General features: G+C 47.5%; 1 pseudogene; it reads right to left on the bottom strand.

Annotated features, from left to right (window-relative positions):
* Window positions 1–11,843: 11,843 nt before the first annotated feature.
* LOC110337790 lies at window positions 11,844–12,373 on the bottom strand (annotated as a pseudogene).
* Window positions 12,374–12,879: the final 506 nt, after the last annotated feature.

The following is a 12,879-nucleotide window of genomic DNA, read 5'->3' as shown; positions in this document are numbered from 1 at the left end:
GACAGATATTAGGTGAACAAGGAAATGGATGTGGCACTCCTTCCTTTGCAGGAAGTAATCCCTCCTTGTGATTTCTTGATCACTCCCAGACATCTAACCTGACGTTGCCCTAACCCAGTGAACACAGACGCAGCTTCTCTCCTTGATGTTCATTTGCAGCCTCCACACGGCTCCAGCCTGATGCGCTTGTGACACTGGGGGCCCCCGGCTAGGCAGCTTCTTCATTACACCTAATAGCCAGCCTTGAAATGGAATGACTCCACTCTTCAGAGAGAAGTGCAGGGAGTCTCTCCCTCTCCGAGCGGCAAGCACACACTGCCAAGACACCCCGCTTCTATAAATATGCCTTTCTAAATGTTAAAGGGTTAGAGCAATTTCCAAAGGTCTCTGCCTCGAAGGAGCCCTCAAATGATATTTAATTGAACTACTTTTACTTTGAGAAGCGAGGGAACCAAAATGTAAAAAAGTGGAAAGGCTTCCCGGCTTTCTGTCAAAATACAGGATTCTAGATAAAATAATGGAAAGAGAATTTCCTGTTATTAAACCTTCGAAAATGAACATAAACAGCTCAGCCAAGCAGAGCCAAGTATAGGATTTTGTAAGGTGATTGGAAGAAAAATGGATCTTCTTTTAAACTCTATTTTCAAGCCTTTAACAACTGTTGGAGGCGCCTTTGTTGATTAAAAATCGCTAGTAATCTCTCTCCATTGGCACTGAACATTGAACGTTAAATAAAAGCATTAAATAAAAGCCTGTCTACTACAGGGTTAGTATTAACTTCTTGCATAAGATCCACATGGTGTTTTGTGAGCAGAAGAAAATGGGTTTTGTAAAGGTTTGAAGAGGAAGGAGAGAGGCATACCTGAGGGACACAAACCCTAAAACGAGCAAATGATCGCTTCGCCGCTTTGCATTTGTACAAACACTCAGATGAAAATTGGTGTGCTCGCCATCCAAGTCACATCAAGAAGGTACCAGTTAAGACCTTTGATGCGTCCGGATCGCTGCTGTGATTCTAAATGTGGTCCAGTAGCCTCTGAGGATGCAGAGCACAGGGGGTTGCTGGGAACTGAAGAGAAAGGGCGGGTGCGTGGGAGAGGTTTGTTACCTCAGTGGCAGCCGCTGGGAGCCAGCACAAGGCCTACAGACACCCATTTGCTTAGACCACAGTGTGAATAGCGCCCCCTAGAGCTCTGCAGTGAACAGCCTCACACTCCTCTCCGTATACCTGTATGGTGCTGTCTTTTGTTGGGCTACGCAACAGGGAGATAGATAGCTCTTCAGTTTGAGTAGAATCCAAACCAAAGAAAATCAAGACACCAACCCCTATCACACAGGGGATCTTTTGGTTCCTCTTCCCCACTTCATGGACCTCTTCTTGGTCTTCTGGCATGGTGTTAATAGTTATCAGCAGTGCGGCGGAGCACAACCACTATTTACCACGGTTCCAGGGTGCCTCAGTAGAGATGAGCAGAATCCAGTATCCGCTGCTGGTCACAATTATACCCCAAGCACAAATGCAAAACAGATGCCTCTGTAATGTACATAAGGAATGGGAGTGAAGGAATGGGAGTGAGAGGGACTGAGGTTCGGGTGGGGCTTCATAGCAGCCATTAAACATCTACTACAGAATCAGAATGCTGCCGGTGTCCTTGGACACAGAGTCTGGTCCCAAATTTCCAGCATTCCAGCTGTGAGCACCCATTGTACTGCCAGCAAGTCTGTCTGCTGTAGTTTAAGGAGGCCCCTGGTCTGTGTGCAAAGCTACCCTACAAAGCCCCTTTTCCAGCTAACCCCACTTTGCTTTGCCCAGACCTAAAGACCACCAGCAAAGGAAGACTCAATAGGCTGAACACAATCAGAAAGGAAGCAATATTCCAGATGAAACTTTAGCTCTGCCACCCAGATAACAGGAATCAGTCCCTACACACTAAATTCTAGGAGCTGGGGATGTTAGAAATCATCTTTCCCATCTGTCTTAGTTACTTTCTCAATGTTGTGATAAAATTCCCTGACAGAAGCAGTGTACAGGAGGAAAGGGTTTATTTTAGCTTACAGTTCTATGAGAGACATAGTCAATTGTGGTAGAGAAAAGGAAGCAACAGGAACAGGAAGGAGAGAACAGGAAATGGGGCCAGGCCCACCCCTGGTGACCCACTTCCTTCTGTGACCCACTTCCTTCTATGACCCACTTCCTTCTGAAAGTTTCCAACTCCCAAATGTTCCAAATAGCATTACCTGCTGGGGACCAAGTATTCAAATATGTGAGCCTATGGAGGACATTTCTTGTCCAGACAACAGAAATAAAGAGGAGGCAACTGAGCTGTTAAGGTCACCCAGAGATCTGACAAAACTTCTCTAAACCCACCGTGATGGTTATAATCTTCCCCGTCAGCGGGGCTGGATTTACAATTACCTGGGAGGCTGCTGAGCACATCTCTAGGTGTCCCTGTAAGAGAATTTTCAGAGAGCATTCACTGAGGCAGGGGGATCCACCCCACAGGTGAATGACACCACCTCATCCACCAGATGCCAGACTGAATGAAAGGGAATGGAGGAGAAAGCCAGCTGAGGTCCAGTGTTCCCTTCTCTGCTTCCTAGATGGTGGACACAGGCAAAGCTCCCACAGCCAAGATGCCCTGCCCAAGCGAGTCCTGTGACTGTGGACTCAACAGAAATCATCCCCACTTCTTCCTCTGGGATTGCTTCTGTCAGAGAGTTAATTCCAGCCACAGCCTCTCAGTTGCTTTACCTACATGGGTACCATGCTGAGGCAGGAAAGAAATAGCCAGCAACACTGTTCCATTGCTGTGAAGAGACACTATGACCAAAGTAACTCTTACAGGAGAAAGCATTTCACTGGGGGCTTGCTTACAGTTTTCAGAGGTTTGTGGTCCAGTGTTCTGTCTCTCCACTGGCAGTATCTGGATTCTGCATACCAGGCTGGAAAGGGAAGTGAAGTCCAGGACTGGTGGGATTCCAGTCTGGTTGTGGAGGGGCAGGAAAAGAGAGGCCCTCTTCTGGAGTCTTAGTGTTGTGGCTCTTTTAGGTGAAGGCCTTCCTTGTGGCAGTATCTAATGAAGCAGTTCTCTGAGACTGTCTTACCTTGTTCCGATTGCTTTGTTGGGGATGAACTTGGATGCGTATGCTGTATTCAGGATGACCCAGGGATTACATAATTTAGGGGAAGGGCATGAGAGTATCCAAGAAGGGAAGGTCATTGGCTGAAGGCTAAGGCTCTTGAGATGCCTCATGGTGCTGTACTACACCATGGTCACTATGCCATGGTCACCTCAGTTGGGGGAAAGTGGTTAAGTTCCAGAGGAGGCATTAGAGGCAGGGAGGGAGCAACTCACTCTTGCTGTCTCAGATCTCTGAGATTCCCTGGGTTTGAGCACACTCCACCTCACCAGTTCTTATGCCCACCTGGTCCACATGGCCTACAGAGGGTTAGACCATTATCATCACAGTTGGAGCATGGTGCATGCAGCAGACATGGTGCTGAAGAAGTAGCAGAGTTCTACATCCACAGGCAACAGGAAGACAGAACAACTGGACTGGGCTCAGGCTTTTGAAACATCAAAGCCCCAGCGACACACTTCCTCCAGCGAGGCCACTCCTACTCCAGTAAGACTGCTCCCTGATGACTAAGCACTCAAACCTATGAGCCCATGGGAGAGGGCATTCATATTTGAACCATCACACCTTACAGACCTTAATCCTAGCCCAGAAGCATAACCCTAACTTATGAAACCTTGCATTAAAGTTATGGAACATTGTGGGGGTAGTGGTGGCTCAGGCCTGTGATTCCAGCATTCAAAAAGTGGAGACTGGGTGACCAAAGCTAGCTTCAGCTACATGGTGAGTCTGAGGCCAGCCTGGAACCTGGTGCCAAAAATAAAGAGATGAGAGCAGGTGAGTAGGTGAGCCTGTGAGCTGGTAGTGTGCTAACGAGCTGGCACACTGGTGCACTGGCGTGCTGGTGAGCACTTGCCACACATGCTGGTTGGTTCTGTCAAATTGACACAATCTGGTATCACTTGGCAGAGCAGTGGAGTATTATCCTGAGTATGTTAACTGTGGTAGGAAGACTCATGAATTATGGGCTGCACCTTTCCCTAGGCAGGGAACTCTGGGTGTATTAGGCTGGAGAGCAAGCACTCACGCATGGAGGCATCGATACCTTAGTCTCTGCTCTTAACTGTGGATGGAATGTGGCCAGGGCTTTCAAGCTCCGGGATCCTGTCCCTGTGACTTCTCTGCCATAACTCGGACTGCAGCCAGAAACTGTGAGCCAAAGAAATCCTCCTCCTTTAAGTTGTTTTGTTGGTGGATTTTACCACAGCAACAGAAAAGTCTAATAACCGTCTGAGCTCAGGCCCCACAACCCACTGCGGAAGGAAAGATTTGTCCTCTGACCACACAGCATATGTGAGCCTGCACGCACACATATTCTCTCTCTCTCTCTCTCTCTCTCTCTCTCTCTCTCTCTCTCTCTCTCTTTCTCTCTCTCTCTCTCAGGGTGGAGAGACTCCTCTTATCCTATAGACAGAACCAGGGTGTGGTAGGAACAGGAAGGCATGGTAACTGCCCTCTCCAGTCCTCCCCTCCCCCTCCATCCTCCCCAGCTCTGCCCTCCCTCTTCCACCTTCTCCAGCTCCTCCCCTCCTTCTCCACTTCCCCCAGCTCCTCCCTCCTCCCCCACCTTCCCCACCTCCTCCCTCCTCCCTCACCTCCTCCCTCCTCCCCCACCTCTTCCAGATCCTCCCTCCTCTCCCATCCTCCCCCAGATCCTTCCCTCCTCCCCCATCCTCCCCAAGGCCTCTCCTCCTCCTACACCTTCCTTAACCCTGTCCTTCCTCTGCCCTCCCCTTGCCCTGCTTCCCCAGCCCACCACTCCTCTTCTCCAAGAAGAAAAGACCTCTTTGTCCTGCAGATGACAAAGCATGTTAGTGTGGAGTCATAATGGGAAACAGGAGACAGGAGACATACAAGCTCTGTTCTATTTCAGTCACTCCACCTTTGCTCTTGGCATAGAAAACATCAAGGACTAAATAAAAAAATAAAACTATCTTCCTCTTTCCTATTACACAGTATGTGCTTTTAGTGAAAACACAAAATTGATAAGTAAAATTTTCTGCCACAATGCCTCACCTAAACACATAGGAGGGAAAAGTTTTACTTCAACCCATAGAGCTGGAAAGAAGCCTAGAGAGAAGGCAGCTGACACGGGAGCACTGTCCAGTACACCACAGCAAGCCAAGGGCAGGAGAACGATTTATGCGGAACCAGATGCTAACTATAATCATAGCTACCGTTGTGATGGAGGCAGCCAAAGGCAACATGTAAATAAACGGGAGAGATGGCTCGGGGACACCTCACCTTCAAACCAGGCTGTGGAGCACTTGACCCACAGAGCACAGTGTGCCCGCCCCTCTGTCCTCACCCTCTGACGCCCGCACATCCAATTATCACGGACGCTTTCACCTCAGCCTGGAACATCTTTCACATGGCAACATCAGCACACAATCCAGAGGTGGTAATGACTTCCGGGAAAAGCAACGTCGACAATTTTCCATAACCTGATGCAGAAGGGCAAACCTTTAGGACTCAGTCTTCACTCGCTCACTCGCTTGTTTCCTGCAGTGTCCCTCTGAATAACAGGTATCAAATGCAATCCAGCCACGGGATTAGCATGCAGCATCCACCACCTACACCCGCACTTCTGCCGCACAAGAACAAAACAGAACAAAAATCCCAGGCAGCAGGCTCGGTGTGACGGTGTGAGAATAACTTGTCATCCTGGTAATGGTCTAACTGCAGATAAGTGTCTGCCATAATGAAAATTGGTCTCTTCCGTTTCAATTTATTTTGTCAACAATCCAAATGAAGCCTAGATGTGTCTTCTGACACCACTGCTTGCGCACGGAACAGGAATGAGAACTCTAAAAGGCGCCCCATCATCAGATGACTAAATATTTACATTAAAGAAGAATCTCTTCTGGAAGCTGTCCCAGGTCCACTGCGCTCCTGACAGAACACCTGCAGCTTCTTGTAACTAATTAAGGAACTCCAAGAAAGCGCATTGAAAAGGGTTTCAGCAAACAGAGGCACACTCCATTAATTAAAAGCCAGAGCAATCACCCAGTCTGTAATTGGAAAATGTGCTTCTCTCCGTTTTGAGGCAATCACGGTTGTTTGCAGATGGTTTCTCAAAAGAGCAAGAAGACCAGCAGCAGGTTCTGGCTGCCTCAGGCCGGTGGGGCAGATGCTCAGGAAAGGTTGGAGATGCAGGGTAAAGTCACCCAGTCTCCTTAATTAGCTCCTCTGCCTCTTCCTCGCTCACAGGAGCCCTACTAATGAAAAAGGGAACTTTGAAAGCTGAAGAAGGGGAGTGCCTGGTTTTGCTACTGAAGATGAAAAGATAGCCCCATGCAGAACAGTCCCCGGGGGCCCTAAGATGGGAATACATGGGTCCAAGTACAATGTAGAGCTAAAGTAGCAGCTGAGTCCCCTCTGCCAGCCTTGAGCTGAGTAGCAGTGTCTGCAGGGCCCGTATTGAGAGTGGAACGATGGTAGAGAAGATGAGTTGGGAAACGAAACAGCTTGCCTGGCAATCTCCTATTCCCTCCTCTTGGGACTCCAGGAAGAGGTTTAGGGGAAACCCCCCCCCCCAGGTTAGATAAGGCTCCTTTATGATGGGTCATCAGTATCTCAGGGTTAACGGATGCTTTAGGCTATTGCTTCTCACCAAAAATCTACCGTTCATCCATCTTCCCTCTGTGGCAAGGCGAGCCTCTACAAATTGACTTTCCTTTGCCAGATGGTTTCCTGCTGCTGACAAAGCATCGCGGAGCCTGGAGTCTGAAGTCTGGAGAAGGGACTTGGCCTCAGCGTGTGGTGATGGAAGGAAAAGAGTGGGCCTTTAAGAGGCCACTTGCTGCCCGCCTTCGAAAGGATTGTGAGGCTCCAGGCCCTCTGGAGCCACTTCCTGTTTTTCAGGGTGTGATTTCTTCTTCCCCTCTCCCATAAAGTCCTCACCAGAGCTAAGTTATTGATAACACAATATCTCTGACTCTCTAGAGCTGTGACCTAAGTTATCTTATTTTCTTTATAAAGGAACCACGACTGGCAATGGTGAAAGCTTTTAATCCCAGCCCTTGGCAGGCCTTAAAGGCATGAGGATCCCATGTGAGTATGAGGACAGCCTGGTCTATACAGCGAATTCTAGGACAACCAGAGCTACACAGTGAGACCCTGTCTCAAATAGATAAAGTAACTTTGTCCCAAGTATTTCAGTACAGTGACAGAAAGTGCACTGTATCTTAGAGTTTACACCCTCACACTCATTAGCATAACAACTTTACAACACCAGCGTCATCGTTGTTGAACTTTATCCCACTGTACACCCTAGAGCCTCCTGCTTCTCTCTAACTGCATCTCTGAACCCATGATTGATGTGGAAGTTTCGGGTTGTGTCATGGGAAGAGCAGACATGTAAGCTCTCACCTAGTGCTCCCCACATAATGGCCATGGACTCTGAAATTGTGAGCAAGCCCCCTTTTAAATGCTTTCCTTTATCAGCTGCCTTGGTCATGGAATCTCTTTGAGGCAATATGACAGTAACTAAGACGCTCTGAAACTGATGGTTTTTGTATCAATCCTTCCAGGGCCACGAGGCTCATGTCGATTTTCCTTTTTTCTTTTGTTTGTTTGTTTTAAGGTTTATTTATTTATTTTATGTATGAGTACACTCTAGCTGTCTTCAGGCACACCAAAAAAGGGCATCAGATTCCTTTACAGATGGTTGTGAGCCACCATATGATTGCTGGGAATTGAACTCAGGACTTCTGGCAGAGCAATCAGTGCTCTTAACCGCTGAGCCATCTCTCCAGCCCCTCATATCAAGTTTTCATGCCTAAGCCTTGGCAGTGGCCTAGGAGTGGCCCTGGACAGGCTGAGCTCTGTCCAGGGGCCTGGATGGGCCAATGCTGAAAAAAAGGGGGTGCAGGTGAGGCCTGGCAGCTGATCTTGCTCTTCTCAGAGCTTCCGTACCTTTCCTCCTCTTCTCCGTGCCACTGTGCTGTATCTCTGTGCTTCATGTACTCCGCTTCCCGAGCGTTAACTGCTCTCAGATCCTCCATCTAGGCACTGAAGACAGAGCTGTCCCTGAGGATTTGGATCTAGTCTTCCAGGTGGTAGGAAATTCCTATGAGGTCCATAAAAATGGTAATAAATATGTATGTAAATAAACAACATAGAATAAACTTGCCCATTTATACTTTTAACCTGGATGACAATCTGGGGGGGGGGTTTGAGGAGAACAATAGCAACAAGAACCCCAAGAACCTTCATGCAGGCAAGACTTTTCTGAACCAAGTGACTTTCGTTTGTTTCTTTAGAGACCTTTACTCCATCCAGGGGAAGGGGATGACCTCAGAGATGCCCCTAGCAGGGACTAGCAGTATTGCAGCATCCCAGTATTGCAGAACAGTCTCAGGAAAGAAACAAGGAGCAATAGGCTCAAAGCCCAGCTGAGGAAGGACTCAGCCCTGCAGAGTTGGGGCTTAAAACTTACGTTTTGAATTCTCCTGTGGGCTCCACTCTGAATTGCTAACCAACTCCTGGTAGCATGGTGGAAGGCAAGAAGAACACCCCAAACCATCATAATATCTGAAGTGCTCTCTGACTCGGGGACTGGGACACCTCCCTTAGGCCTTCCACATCTTGTCTCTTTCCTTAAAATCATCATGGGAAACTCACTTTCAAGTCCCTTGTACTCCTAACTACCAATGCATCCTCGAGACCTAGAATAAATGTGTTCTTTCGTCTGTCTTGCACCCCAACCAGCCATGCAGGTCTTGGGGACTCCTCTCCCTTTCTTGTATCCCTGCTGTCCTGCACTCACCCCTCCCAGACAGGTCAGAGACCTTGAGATCTCTCACTCATCCTTCCACTCTCTGTGAACCCCTACCAGCGCCACGTCCCACTATCCTGCTTACCCCAGAGCCTTCGCACCCTCGCACATACTCTCTGTGTGATGACCCTGGCAGAAGAGGGCTCTGGCTCCGTGGAGACTACAAATGCCTGCCGCTCTGCGCTCCCGCTCCTCTATACCTGCCCCAGCCGGTCAGGCTAGAAGCCTCAAGACCTTCTGCTCTCCCAACCCTCCTGCTAACACTTCTGCTTCCCCGAACACTCACCATGGCTGAGGAGGGTACGAGACTCTGGGAATCCTCGTATGTACCCCAGGCTCAACCCAGCAAGGCATTTTAGACGCCCCTGCTGTGCACTTCTTGCATCCTGTCCTCAACTGGTTGGTAAAAACCCAGAGGTGTGTGATCCCCTCCCACACCCCAGAGCACACTCCTGTCCCAACTGGGGAAGCCAGGGGGCATTCCATCCATCCACACCTGACATACATGCACAGTACACATGAGCATCCTGACTTATGAGGTTAGGGGTCATGGCCCTGGCACAAACCCCTATAACACTGTTCAACTCAGGATCACAAGATCAGCTAACACATGAATCTACCACCTCTAGTGCAGACTCCCCACATACTGTACAGACTCTGGTTTATGAGACCAGAGACCATGCCCACACTGTAGCTAGGCCAATATACCTTCAATTTCTCCACCCATGAACCAACACTGAGTGTCTACTACTAGAATCAAGCAACACTGAGCCGAACCAATACCAGTACCAAGCAGAGGAAATAGCAAACACTGAAGCAAATGCTCACTCGACACGGGCAGCATGGAAAGACTTAACTAAAGAGCTAGGTCCAGGTAGGCAACTTTCAATATAAATAACATGAGACAACAAGACACGTTTCCTTGAAATCTGCCACCCCAACAGTAATGGTCACCAGTGCCAGTGATTTAAATGAGATGCCAAAGAGTCCAAAAAGAAGATACACATACACACACACACACACACACACACACACACACACACCATGTGAATGAGGTGAATGAGGTCACAAAGAGTCTCCTGAATGAGGAGAATACAAACAACTGAATAAAAGAATAAAATGAGGGAGTTAATTCAGGATATGAAAACAGAATTCAACAAGAAGACAGAAATCCTGAGAAAAAAGAAAATTGATCCAACACTGGAAAGTAAGTCAAACAAAAACCTCAGGAGATAGCCTTACCAATGGAACGCACCACGTAGATGACAGCATGCCAGGATTTAAATATACGGCAGGAACTGGATCACTCAGGCAAAGTCAATGAAAAAAAAAAAGTATGAAAGGAGAATGAGAAAGGTGACACTGTAAAAGACGAATTTGTAAATTATGGGCATAGAAGAAGGAGAATTCCCTGCCTGTAGCAGAACCTTCCCCTAATGAATAAAGATTTCAAGGCTCCAATCACTGGGTAAGAAAGAGGCGGGGCTTCCGGGTTGTAGAGAGGAGGAGGGGAGGTGAGAGAAAGAAATTTCCTTTTGGATGGCAGAGGGCATGAAGGCACAATATAGGTAGACAGGGGCTGTTGGTTTAATGGCAGATCTGCCACCAGAGGATTTAACATAGAATAGCTTACAAAGTTAGGATTCCGGCAGTAGCGTGGGTGCCTTTTTTATATATTTCATGCAACAGGTGGCGCCTAATGTGTTAAGCAAGAATCCACTAGAAATTTAAGATTCTTAGCCTATGAGTTAGAAATTTAGTTAGAAATTTGGAGGTTTGACAAGCAGAGCAGAGTCAAGGGGAGAAACCTTAAAACAAAGAAAAAGGACTCTGAGATCCCCTGCTGTTGTAAAAAGAGACAAGATGGCTGCACTGTGTCAGAGAGCCAGAGAGTAAAAGCTGCCTATTTCCTTAGCAGATATTGATAGAAGTGCGATTTGATTTGAAATTTTGGTTTATTTGCTTTTTACGGTAGATTAATATACAGATTTTGTCTGAGTCACATAGGTAATTTCACCCATGGTTCAGAACTAGTAAAGGAAAAAAATAAATATAAATATCAGTAACTTTGAGCAGAGAGCATAACAGATAGATGATATAAAGTCTGCAGGATAACTGATATTCTTCGAATATGGGATCCACGGGAATTTTGGGTTAAATATCCTGACATGGCAGATTCGGAAAAAAAGACCTGAGAATACGGTAAGCAAATGGCTTTTTTAGGATAGTAAGGAGATTGTATGAAAACAATTGTTTTAGGGAAGCTTTGAAGTCCTGCAGAGCAACTCATACTCTTTGAAAGTGGGCTCCACGGGAATTTGGGGTTAATAGAGTGGCGTGAAAAATTAGAACAGGCCTAAAAATAAGCTCATCCAGTATTTGTTTAGAGTACTTCATTTGTTTTGAATTGTCTTTATTATGAAAGTGAGTAGGATTCTGAGTTTGTGGCTGTTTTTTTTATTCCTCTAAAAGAGAAAGCAAACTACGAGCTTGCCTGGCTGCCAACCGAAGGACACGCTGATCTGGGAGAAAGGTTTGTCTTTGGGTCTTTAGAAAAGGTGATTGTGTCTGCACATCTTCCAGAGTTCTGTGGGTCAGATTTGATAGAGGCAGACCCTCTGGAAATAAATTGAGGTGAATCAAACAAAAAGCATTCTTTGTGCCATCCCTCTCTCAGCATGAATGAAGACATGATTGGAGCAGAATTTCATCGTAACTAGTCTGAACACTCTACGCAGACTAATACAATCCATATGGATATCTTTTGGGGGTTGGGGAGTACCAAAATTCTTGATTTGAAGAAATGGCACAAATTAAAGAACTTAAGCAGCTGTTTTGGTGCCACTTATAGAAAGGATAACGGCAGCCTGATCTTCATGTGCTGCCTCAGTGACCAGGAAAGTCACGTGGCTTTGGGGAAGTCAGCTTAGCTCTCATCCCTGTGTCCCGGGGTGTGCGTGTCAAAGACACAGTCTACCAGGCCAGATTCAGGTGTTCCCACCTTGCGTAAGTTGGTCACGTGGTCACCCAGTTCTCTAATGGATTTTACCTGTTCATTCAGGCAATGCCTCTCAATGAAGTCACGTAAGTGGGGATCATTTTTGTCAGTAGCCAGTTTGTGCAGTCCCTGTAGTGACTGACTCACACTCTTTTCCAAGGGCAGTTCAGCCTGCTCGCCCAGTCATCACAGTCTGGTTTCTTTATATCCTGCAGGAAGATTCGGCCACCTCGCTGGTTCTGCAGCTTCACCGGGTTCTCAGCATGTGCCCTCTCCTCATGAGATTGGTGGAGAAAGTATTTGGCACAGTTCTTCAGAGCCACATCATCTCGGTCATAACAAGACAAAGACAGACAGATGTAGGAGACATACAACTTCAGCTTGATCTGGCCATTGATGGCCGCCTCCGCGTCCTAGTGGTAGTTCTGGCGCACTTGTGAGGGAGACGCAGTGGTCATGGTGGCGAGGATGAGGCACAGTGGCAACCCTGGAGGAGCGACTAAATTGCAAAGGGCTCAGGCTTGAAGAGGCCAGCTTGGGGGGGGGGGGGTTGGCGGGGTGGAGCACTGGGTTCTGTTCAAGCATTGTTGAAGCAGAAAACAGCAGCCAGCAGCGACTCTGGGCGAGAACGTCTTCCATACAGATATCCTGATAATACTAAAATTTTGTTTTGAGATTTGTATATTACAGAGTGTACAACTTTGGTGAGATTGTAAGACACGCTGAACTGACCTGCTTGAATTCCTGATCTCATGGACTTGCAGCAGAATTCAGTCAGAACGCAGGTAGCAGAGACCTAATAACAGTTGTTGGCATGGCCTTCCTAAGGGCTCACCAACTCCTCCATTTTCCCTACCCTTCCCTCCACCCCTTCAAAGATATTTCAATGCCCATACGCAGCAGGAAGAAGTTATGAAGAGTCATTGTCCCGGTTCCCAGGACTTGGGGGTCTGCAGGTGGTTAT

The sequence above is a fragment of the Mus pahari genome, chromosome 20 (genome assembly GCF_900095145.1).
Source record: "Mus pahari chromosome 20, PAHARI_EIJ_v1.1, whole genome shotgun sequence".
Classification (NCBI taxonomy): domain Eukaryota; kingdom Metazoa; phylum Chordata; class Mammalia; order Rodentia; family Muridae; genus Mus; species Mus pahari.
This window is presented reverse-complemented; position numbering and strand designations above follow the sequence as displayed.